We start from the raw sequence: 11,503 nt of genomic DNA, 5'->3' as shown, positions 1-11,503 counted from the left end.
CCGATGTTTGTCAGGAAAAAGTCCAGGGTGGAGGGATTTCCCGCCGGAGAGATGAAAGTTGGTTCGTCCGGAAATTACACAGTGTACAGACCATGTTGTGCGTGGTCGAACAATAGACATCCATTCCGGTTCCGCTGGTAGTTCCGCCAAGCTTCATGGCGGGCGTTCAGGTCACCCCCAACGATGAATCGGGAGCTAGTACGAGTGATGGCGGTCAGGTCATTCTTGAATTGGATGCCTAGGCCGTTGCTTGTGGTACACTGGCGTGGGCAGTAAACAGCGATAAACCGGACGTTTCCAGTTGGTGATTCCACCTCCACACTAACGGCCTCGATGATAGAAGTGCGGATGTGGGGCAGACTGCAGAACTTGATTCCCTTTCTGACGATGACCGCTACACCACCCCCCCTGGAGCTGGTGCGATCAAGCCGGATAATGTTGTGGTCAGGCAACCAGAAGCTGACACCGGACTTTAGGTGGGTTTCGGTTAGAAGACCCACATCGATGCTATGCTTGCGAAGGAAGTCGGCAAGGTCAATCTGTTTTGCCCTTACAGAGCAAGCGTTCCAGGTAACGATGGTTAGCGGTTTAGACACCATATTGGATGATGAACTTACCGAGCACTTGGATCTGTTCGGGCTTATTGCGGCACTTACGTAGAGCACCGGTCATGTTGATGAAAATCTCCATCAATTCATCCGCTGAGAACAGATCGGGATTATTTGGTTGAGCTGTTGGTTGTCTCCAGAATCCAGGGGGGATGGAGAGCTTTGTCCAGCAGAAGATCCAGACATTTCTTGAGGGAGGGTGGATCGCACCCTTGGATTCGCTTGTCCATGAAGAGGCGGAAAGTCCTCCGCCCTGAAAGCCGGGGCCTTATCCTTCCTTCGTGCTGGTTGCTTGTTGGTGGATGCCTGATTTCGGATGCGCTTGAAATCCTCGCGTTTAGGGCACTGCTTGTTGGATCCTTGGTGAGCACCACCACAGTTGGCACATTTTAACGTCACCGCTCCATCCGCAGGGCAATCGGAAGTGGCGTGGTCTTGAGCGCAATTTCCGCAGCGTGGCTTAATGTTGCAGTTGCGGGTACCGTGTCCGTAGTTCAGACACCGCTGGCACTGAGTCACATCGCGATGGCCCCCACGGTATGGCTCCCAGCGAACGATGATGGAATTGATGGACCAGATGGCTTTCAGTGCGTTGAGCGTCACCGTTCCCTTCTGGAAGTGTACCAGGAAAAGGCTATCCAGATACGCCTTCACATTCTCGTCTCTTCTTGTCATTCGAAACACGGCACTTGGGGCCAGCTTGTACCGGTCCCTGATTTCATGTTCGATAAACTTCGGGTCGAAATTTGGTAGGCCTTTGATGACGACCTTGAACGGTTTTTCACCGGGGATGTCGTGGGTGAAGAATTCCACCTTGGAAGTCCTCAGGTGAGCGGTGACCAAGTCATACTCCGCTTTGGTACGGAGCACCACCTTGGTGCCTGTGGTAACTGAATAGCTGGTTAGATCATACACACGCGGTAAACTATAGCCGAGGTAGACGAACCAAACACCATGCCATACTGAGTAAGACTGCTCACTCTACCAAAAGAACATCAGGAGAACCACCGCACATCTCACACATATATGTAAATGTGAGTCACACTACCACATCCCCTTTTTACTCAAGATATGATTTATTTTATATATTTAGCATCAATGTTATAAATAGATATACGATTTAAACAAAGAAGGATACTTATCTTTATGGGCTATCGATGGCCTTAGGTTTAAGTGCCCTTCCTGAGCGTCGTGGTTGGATGGTTGTCAACAGCAGGTCCGAGTCCAGAACAGCACTCCCAAGATCCGACGATTCTTCGTTCGCTCTTATGTCAACAGAGGCTGCTGGTGTTGAATAGTTATCTTCGCGCTGATCATCAGTGTTAATTTGTACGGGTTCAACGATCGCTTTCAGGTGTGAAGTGTTACGGTCATATGTTTTCCCAGCTTCTTTAGATTGAACAGTGACCCTTGATCCCTGCCTGTCTGTAACAGACAAGAAATTTGTAGACAGTTTGTTTGTTGGACAGAGGTTCTTCATGAGGACTGTGTCTCCAATCGAGAGACCGCTCGGTTTCGCTCTACGCTTCACATCCTCCCGCTGCTTTCCAAGTATTTTTTCTCACAATCTTGATCTCTGAAATCGGTGCTAGGTGGGATCGTTTCAAGATCCTCAATACACGGCAATTTGGTGCGCAACTTCCGGTTCTGGAGAAGCTCGCTTGGAGCTTTATCTGTTAATCGTATGTGGGGTATTGTTGTACAGTTCCAAGTAGTGATTTAGTTCAGCCTTCCAGTTATCATACAAAGCGTTTGCAATCTTCATCCTTTTCAAAAGTGATCTGTTTTGACGTTCGACTTCCCCATTCGCCTGCGGCCAATAGGGTGATGTGTGCTTGAGATGAATACCATTCATCTTGCAGTATTCTTCAAATTCGCAAGATACAAATTGTTTGGCGTTGTCTAACGTAATCGTCCTTGGTGGTCCCCAAATACGGAAAATACGCTTCAATCTTTTGATAGTTTCTTGAGCGGTAATTTTGCTCATGACTTCCAGCTCCATGTAACGACTGTAGTAGTCTATGACCACGAGGATGTATTCTGCCGATGGCATTGGCCCGAGGAAATCAATTGCAATATCGACCCACGGACGATCGGGAAACGGTCGTCGCATCATCGGTTCCGGCGGATCGGGAAGTTGAACTAATCGACATCCTTCACAAGCTTCGCATGTATCAATGGCTGACTGGTCTTATGCCTGGTCACCAGCATCGTTCTCGTAAGCGCCGTTTCATCAGGGACTGTCCTGGGTGCCCCTTGTGAGCTAACTGAAGCATCCTTTGGCGTAAGCTTACGGGTATGACAAGTTTAGATCCACGCAAGATTAGTGAATTCACATACGTATACTCATGACGGAACGGGATGTATTGCTTCAGATCATCACAGTTTCAAGAGTCGTTTACGATACACACTTTCAACTTCTGCATCTGTGGATCAATGTCAACAGCGGCGGCCTCCTGGATAGTACGAATGATGATTTCTGTTTCGGGATCAAAATCTTCTTCATTCATCACACCTGTCAACACTGACAACGACTCAGCTGAAATACGCCATATACACCTCACATTCATCACTCCATTCATTGTCGTTAATGTGCGCTCCTAGTCTAGAAAGAGCATCAGCCAAGTTGGCCGACCCTTTACGATAAACAACCTATAATTATTTGAATTAAAATTGTTTACATTTATAATTTATTCAATAACCATCTTACTTTGAACTTAAATGCTTGAATGCGTAACATCCATCTCTCAATTCTAGCAGTTGGTCATCAAGTGGCCGTGAATAGAGTTTCCAGTTTCCCATGGTCAGTCTCTAATTCAAAGCTTATTCCCAAGAGATAAATTCTGAAACGTTCGACCCCCCAAACTAATCCCAGGGCTTCCTTTTCAATTGGAGGATACATTTTTTCAGTTTCCGAGAGACTTTTTGACGCATAACTGATAACTCTGGGCTGGTTTTGCTTGAATTGTATTAATACAGCACCTAATCCAACTCCCGATGCATCTGTGACCAACAATGTCCGGTCTTTAGGGTCGTAATACCCTAGATGATCCAGAGATCTTATAATTCGCTTAATCTGATCAAATGAACTTTGGTGCTCCGGTTCCAGGTGAATGGTGTTTGCTGCTTCAGTAATTCTCTGAGCGGGAAGTTCATAGTAGCCAAGTTCGGAATAAATCGTGACACGTATGTCACTAAACCAAGAAAGCTCCTAAGCTCCTCTTTGGTTTGTGGTGCTCTGAAGTGCAGAATTGATTTCACTTTTTCTTCAGTTGGTGCAACTCCCTCTGGCGATAGATTGTGACCCAAAAACGATATTTTCTTTTGTTTGCACTTACATTTATGATCATTCAGTAAAATTCCATAGCGATTCAAGACGGTCAGGGTTTGTTTAACTGCCAAATCGTGTTCTTCCTCAGTGGACCCGAAAATCACGATATCGTCGATAAACACAACTGTATTTTTGCAATCTGCGAGAATGCTGTCCATAAGGTTTTGGAACAACTCGGGTGCACAATTCACACCAAAAAGTAACCGTTTATATCGGAACAAACCCCAATTTGTAATGAATGTTGTCACATCTCGGCAATCATTCGTTAGTTCCACCTGGTGAAACGCCTGCTTTATATCCAATGTTGTAAACAGTGTGGCGTTCCGAAATTTCGGAAGCAAATCGTCAAAAACTGGTAAAGGATGATTGAGTCTTTGAATGGCCAGATTCGCCCTCCGCATGTCTACACACAATCGAAGTTCCCCGTTCTCTTTCAGTATTGGAACAAGAGGGGAAACCCAGGAGGTTGGTCGAGTAACTTTCTCGATTATGTCCATCTGCAACAGTTCATTTAATTTGGATTCAACCTGATGCAGAAGAGGAATAGGGCAACGTCGAAAAGGTTGGATTACTGGTGAAATCGTTCTGTCAATAGGCAAACTCAATTTTATTCCTTTCATTTTGGGGAAAAATTGCTTGGCTGTATCTATCAATAATGTCAATACACAAAACATTTGCATTTGCATTTACTTTATTTTACATACAACCCAATTTTACACATATAAGGTTTTTTTTAAATTATTATTACATGTAGTATTTCAGTCTTTGTTTTTGTTCATATCAGAATCTAATCGGCATTATGCAATATACTTTTTTTCAGTAGCTTGACATTGGCTGTATTTGTAATTCATGAGGATTATTATTACTATTAGCAATCGCAACATTTAAGAGCGTTAACTCATCCTTCATAAATCAACAATCATTCATTTTATGAGCTTCGCTACATCCAAGAGCGACCATAAAACTTAATTTATTATTGAACTTTTCTTGACTCATACATTTGTGTTCCTTTTAAATCTCTTTACATACTTCTACTTAATATACCGAACCATATTTTCGCAACATCCAAGAGCAGGCAAACATTTTAAAATTTTCTTAACGTTCCATTATTGTTCTTCATAAGTAGACACATTTATGACATGTATCATGTCACACTAATCGATTCCTTCTTCGCAACATCCAAGAGCGAAAATCTATTAGGATTTTGTTTTATACCTACAGACCTCTGTAAGCATCACACATTCTACTCAATTAAGTTTCAGTGCAATCTTTCATCCACGCTTTCATCTCACATAACATTGAAGTGCGCAAATCCAATAGGATTTTTTTCATATGCAGCCCGAAAAAAAAATTACAGTGAAATTTTCAGTGGAAACAATGCTCTAACATTAATATTTATTGTCGACAATAAAAATGATTGTTATAATGTTGTACTCTTCCGAAAACGGCAAAACTGCTACCTAGATGTACAATGAATGTACATAATAAAATGTTGTTACAATGATTTTTATCGTATTTTTAATTTATTTTATTGTTAACATGATTCGATCATGAACAATAATGAACAACTCTATTACAATAAAAATTGTTGTTACATTAAATATTGGTGTATTTTCATTGTGGGTTACTTCACGAACAATAAAAATAAATCTGATTGAAGCATGCAGACTATGAGAGGGTCAGCAACACTGCCAATGTAATTAAGATAGGCGCTGCTCGTATGGCTCTGGCTTTGACAGTTCGTTTGGCTCAAAACCAGGCAGTCCGCGTCCGCTCATATCTTATCCTAGACCCTCTCTAAAGCTTAATGGAGACCTTGTCCGTGCAGTCAATAATCATACAATAATAATAAAAAATTCCACCACTTGAAGATCTCAGGAAGGAACTCTCAGGTGGAAGCATATTTCATGGGTGATTCTCTCCAGTCGAATGCATTAACTTATCAACGACGCTCAACCACCAAGGAGACGTGACCTAGGGATATCGAGCGCAGGGGAGTTGGCCTGCATTTCTCACAAGTTCCGGATCGAATCTCGATCCATAACCAGTAAAAAAAGGACCACCCGTAACAGACATACCACCCCCTTCCCTTCCCGGGGCAAAGTTTTATTTTTTCGATTTATTTTTAAAGTCGATAAAGTAGATCTGTCAAGCCAACACAAACACTCTAAAGTACACTGTTATTTTTTTAATAAATAAATTCGCCAACCAACAGTAAAATAACAATAATATATAATGTTATTGAAAAAAAATTATATGGGAAAATCACGAAAATTTCATTGTTAAGATACTTAACAACCCCCCTTTTTTATTGTAAATTTTCCATTTACCATGAAATTTATTGTTTTGTACAACATAAATCAAGGTAAATTTATTGTAGACGTAACAATATAAATCATTGTTAAGACAATAATTTTCGTCTTATTGTTACATTGTTTTTTAATGTATTTTTGTTGTTATTTTTTTTCGGGAGCACACATCTTAAGTGGACCCTACACGATTACTTTTATTGACAATAATCGTATTGTCAATACATTCGATATTGACGTCAATATATCGAGATTGACAATATTTCTGAATTCACATCATCAATATTATTGTCAATAATTCCCCTTCGCGTCAATATATTGATGCGTGTGGGGTTTGCTTTACTCATTTGAGTTTCCGTTTAGCTTTCATCCATTGCCATTTGGCACCAAACTCTGTCTTTTAGGTTGCAATTCAATCAGCACACAAATACTTTCTCACGTCCTATTTTTCAAATGGCTTCAACATTCTCGCATGACATGTATTCTGTCTGACACAAACACAGTTTAACCAACAATCAATACGAAACTATCGATTTTAAATTGGCTCACTACTTGATTAGCCTATTGGTCCCAAGCAAACGATTAACGTACCCCATTCTAGTCGAAATTCTAGTACTACGCTATGTTTGTTTTGATTCGCTATGAAAGTTTGACAGATAAAATGAGGGGTTATTGGTTTTTCCTGTGTTTCGAGGGGTGAATCGATTAGCTTGGGACCGAAGAGAGTACCAGAGCTGAGCCAAAAAGTTGAGCACGTTATTTCGGGACCTTCTAGTCTTAGAGTTACCTCTATGGTTTAACCATCTTGCTACTTGTCATTATTTTCTCAGGGAGTCAGTTCCCTCATTCGTTTGTTCGAAAATTAATCTGATCACACATACTTTCTCTGTCTCCGCGAGCCAAAGTGAGATGAACAGACAGGTATATCGCTCTCATCGCTCCAACACAAGCAATTTTTGACGTAGGACTACGTCTTTGATTTCTATATGGGGGTACACTTTGTGAAAACCGAAAATGGAACATGTAACAAATTAAGAAAGATTTTGAACGTTAATAACTCAGCTGCCCCTGGTCCAATTTCAATAATTTTATAACCAATCGATCAGAAATTTGGCTACGCATCGATAACAGTGCTTCCAAATGTTGATTTTCAAAAAGAAACTATTGAAAAATTGGTAAATGTCCAGCATTGTTCAAAAGCGTTAAATTAACTGACAAATCCACCAATTACCTACATGCATATGCTGCTTTCCCAGCACAGTCGTCAGAGAGTAGTAAGTAGATGAAACAAGTCGAAGTGGCATTCACCTCCGATCCTCGGGCGCGTGCGAATAGGGAGGATGGAATTGCGTAATATTTTACACACTCATCGCCATATTCAGAACCAAAGGCAAATTCTTCGAGATAACCACCATCCGTCGTCTGGCTCACCGTGGTGGTGTGTGATGTATCTCCGGTCTGATTTACGAGGTGTGCTGAAGGTGTTCCTGAAAAATGAGATCCGTGATGCTGTCACCTACACTAAATACCTCGCTAAATACGCCAAGCGTAAGCGGCCATGGAAGTCATCTACGTTTTGAAGTGACAGAGACGCACTCTGTTTGGTTTCGGGGGTTAAATCATCACCAACTTTGGCAACAAAACGGCTCTTTTCAGGGCCACCAAGCTTATTACAGTAAAGAGTAGGAATAGAATTCATCTGCCTGTTTGTCGATATTCAGAACCAACGACCACAAAAAATGCTCATGTAATCAAACTGGAAGCAGGGGTACACATTATTTTGATCAACTTTGAATCGCCACGGCCGGATATTTTCGATGGAAGAAGCAACAATCTAGCATCTAATTTGACGAAGACGGCAGGAAACATTTGTGAAGCCGAGTTATTTACGAAAGAGAGTGTCGATGAAGAGAATCGATCAATGTAGATAGGTCCTATTGAAAAGTGACGCGAGATTTGTTTTCCGTACTGAGCTCGAATGCTACCGACGCCAGGGAGGCAGCTCTCACACCTGAACCCTACCAATCGACCCATCAACTCAACCAACGGCTTTACTTCCCGAAGGAAGGCGTGATCAGAGATGTTATGCCTTAGAACATGTCGGTGGCGCCGACTGAGATTGAACTCAGGCCTGCTGGGGTGAGAGGTAATGACGCTAACCACCGGTGCCGATATCTTTCAAGATGATATCACGGCGAATGAGATTGACCCAAATTTGAGTTTAGTTATCTCAGAAATAAGAAATAAAGTGCAGGAACTGAGCGATGAGTAAATTTGCCTCATGTTTTCCCAGGTTTTTCCAGGATTTTCCAGGGAAAAATTCCCGAATTTGAGAAAAGTAAAGATTGGATTCACTCAGTCTATTGGTACTACTCCGAGACTGAATAAAACTTTCGTCAATTTCCTCATTTTCTGGCAGATTTTTAAGGTTTTCCATAGGATTCCATGAGACAAATGTACTCATCGCTGAGTTCCTGCACTTTTAGCGATTATGGGTGAACTAAACTCAAATTTGGGTCGTTCTCATTCGCCGTGTACGCAAAAGGAAAAGAGCCAGTGTCGCTACTTGATAGCAAACTACTCATAATGGGAGGAGTCTTTGTAGTTTTGATACCACTTGGTTGCACTTTATTCTGCTTCAACCTGAAAAGATATAAAAGAGCGCTGATGTATCGCATTAGCTCATTTTCGCTGCGGACCACGCCACCACTGTTCACCACGCCAACAGCAATAGCAGCAGTAGGAAGGTGGTGACTAGTCCACTCCTTCACACCCAACAAGCAACAATTGACTGGTCGGTGTCAAACGTGTCTCCGGCCATCGATGTCGTCTACGCTTTGAAGTGACAGATGAACTCTGTACAGCTTCGGAGGTTAAATCATCATCAACTTTGGTAACAAAACGGCTCTTTTCAGGGCCAACAAGCTTACATCAGTAAAGAGTTGGAATAGAATTTATCTGTGCTTGATTGTCCATATTCAGAACCACAAGCCCCCAACGACCACACAAAATGCTCTCCAGAGTTGTAATCTTGTAACCAAACTTGGAAACAGGTGTGCAAGTGATTTTGATTGATTCTCTTAATCAACTTTCTCTTTGAAAAAAATTACTACAAATTTGGTACGCCTACAATTCAAAAACGGAAAGAGTTGAGATAATAGATAATTGATCAATTAAAAGAACTAAATGCTCTTCACATTTATTCCGTCCACTAGCGGTCCTACGTCAACCTTCCGTTCGTGCCCCTACACTAATAGAATTGCACACATTTCTATTGACGAATTTCCAAGTAAAATTCCACATGATTTTCATGTGACCACACATAAACAGAATCCACCCAGAAGCACACATGAAATTTATGAGTCAAATGAATAATATGTGTGGTTAAACATGGCTTTTATGTATACACATATTAAGTATGTGTCCGACACATAGATATCATTTGTTGATCACATTGCAAAAATTCATGTGTGGGACACATAAAAACAATCTTTGAAATTTTATCAGTGTACCCGAAAAAAAATAACAACAAAAATACATTAAAAAACAATGTAACAATAAGACGAAAATTATTGTCTTAACAATGATTTATATTGTTACGTCTACAATAAATTTACCTTGATTTATGTTGTACAAAACAATAAATTTCATGGTAAATGGAAAATTTACAATAAAAAAGGGGGGTTGTTAAGTATCTTAACAATGAAATTTTCGTGATTTTCCCATATAATTTTTTTTCAATAACATTATATATTATTGTTATTTTACTGTTGGTTGGCGAATTTATTTATTAAAAAAATAACAGTGTACTTTAGAGTGTTTGTGTTGGCTTGACAGATCTACTTTATCGACTTTAAAAATAAATCGAAAAAATAAAACTTTGCCCCGGGAAGGGAAGGGGGTGGTATGTCTGTTACGGGTGGTCCTTTTTTTACTGGTTATGGATCGAGATTCGATCCGGAACTTGTGAGAAATGCAGGCCAACTCCCCTGCGCTCGATATCCCTAGGTCACGTCTCCTTGGTGGTTGAGCGTCGTTGATAAGTTAATGCATTCGACTGGAGAGAATCACCCATGAAATATGCTTCCACCTGAGAGTTCCTTCCTGAGATCTTCAAGTGGTGGAATTTTTTATTATTATTGTATGATTATTGACTGCACGGACAAGGTCTCCATTAAGCTTTAGAGAGGGTCTAGGATAAGATATGAGCGGACGCGGACTGCCTGGTTTTGAGCCAAACGAACTGTCAAAGCCAGAGCCATACGAGCAGCGCCTATCTTAATTACATTGGCAGTGTTGCTGACCCTCTCATAGTCTGCATGCTTCAATCAGATTTATTTTTATTGTTCGTGAAGTAACCCACAATGAAAATACACCAATATTTAATGTAACAACAATTTTTATTGTAATAGAGTTGTTCATTATTGTTCATGATCGAATCATGTTAACAATAAAATAAATTAAAAATACGATAAAAATCATTGTAACAACATTTTATTATGTACATTCATTGTACATCTAGGTAGCAGTTTTGCCGTTTTCGGAAGAGTACAACATTATAACAATCATTTTTATTGTCGACAATAAATATTAATGTTAGAGCATTGTTTCCACTGAAAATTTCACTGTAATTTTTTTTTTCGGGTAGGCACAGACCCTTCTACTTTTTTTCTTGCGTTGTGAATATTAGCGCATTAATTATTTTTAACATATATAAATATATACCTTGCTGTTTTTCTTAGACTGGCTACACGAAGTTTCGATTCAGGCGGCCGTAATGGAATCAGTACAGGATATCATAATATTTTTGTTTTCTTTATATGTGCATACCTTAATGTTGCTGCATCTTCGGTTTGAACTCCATACCTTCAGGATGGAATACTAAAGCAAACCACCATGGCTTACCATTCCAAATATATCTTTCTCATCTATGCCACATTCACTCGTAACTAATCATCTCATTTTTCCATTCTCTACATTTCTGATTCAACACACTCTCACGGTTTAATAATTTCTGCTCACTTTCTGCACACTCTTATACATACTCAACCAAGCACTTTATTCAAAATGGCTTCGGGGGCATAATCGCTTCTAATTTTCTTAATGACTGATGGTACCGCGGGCAATTTTATTTCATAATTTTTTTTTTTTACCATTATAAAGAACAATTTAGTTTCTCTTGCACTCCGCTGTAGCAATTATCAGCGTTTCCATAGTCGCACTATCAACACTTTTTTTTTATTAAATTGATCATT

The sequence above is a fragment of the Ochlerotatus camptorhynchus genome, unplaced genomic scaffold, assembly GCF_037179485.1.
Source record: "Ochlerotatus camptorhynchus isolate MF236.1 unplaced genomic scaffold, CSIRO-AGI_Acam_v1.1 ptg000601l, whole genome shotgun sequence".
Lineage (NCBI taxonomy): Eukaryota > Metazoa > Arthropoda > Insecta > Diptera > Culicidae > Ochlerotatus > Ochlerotatus camptorhynchus.
This window is presented reverse-complemented; position numbering follows the sequence as displayed.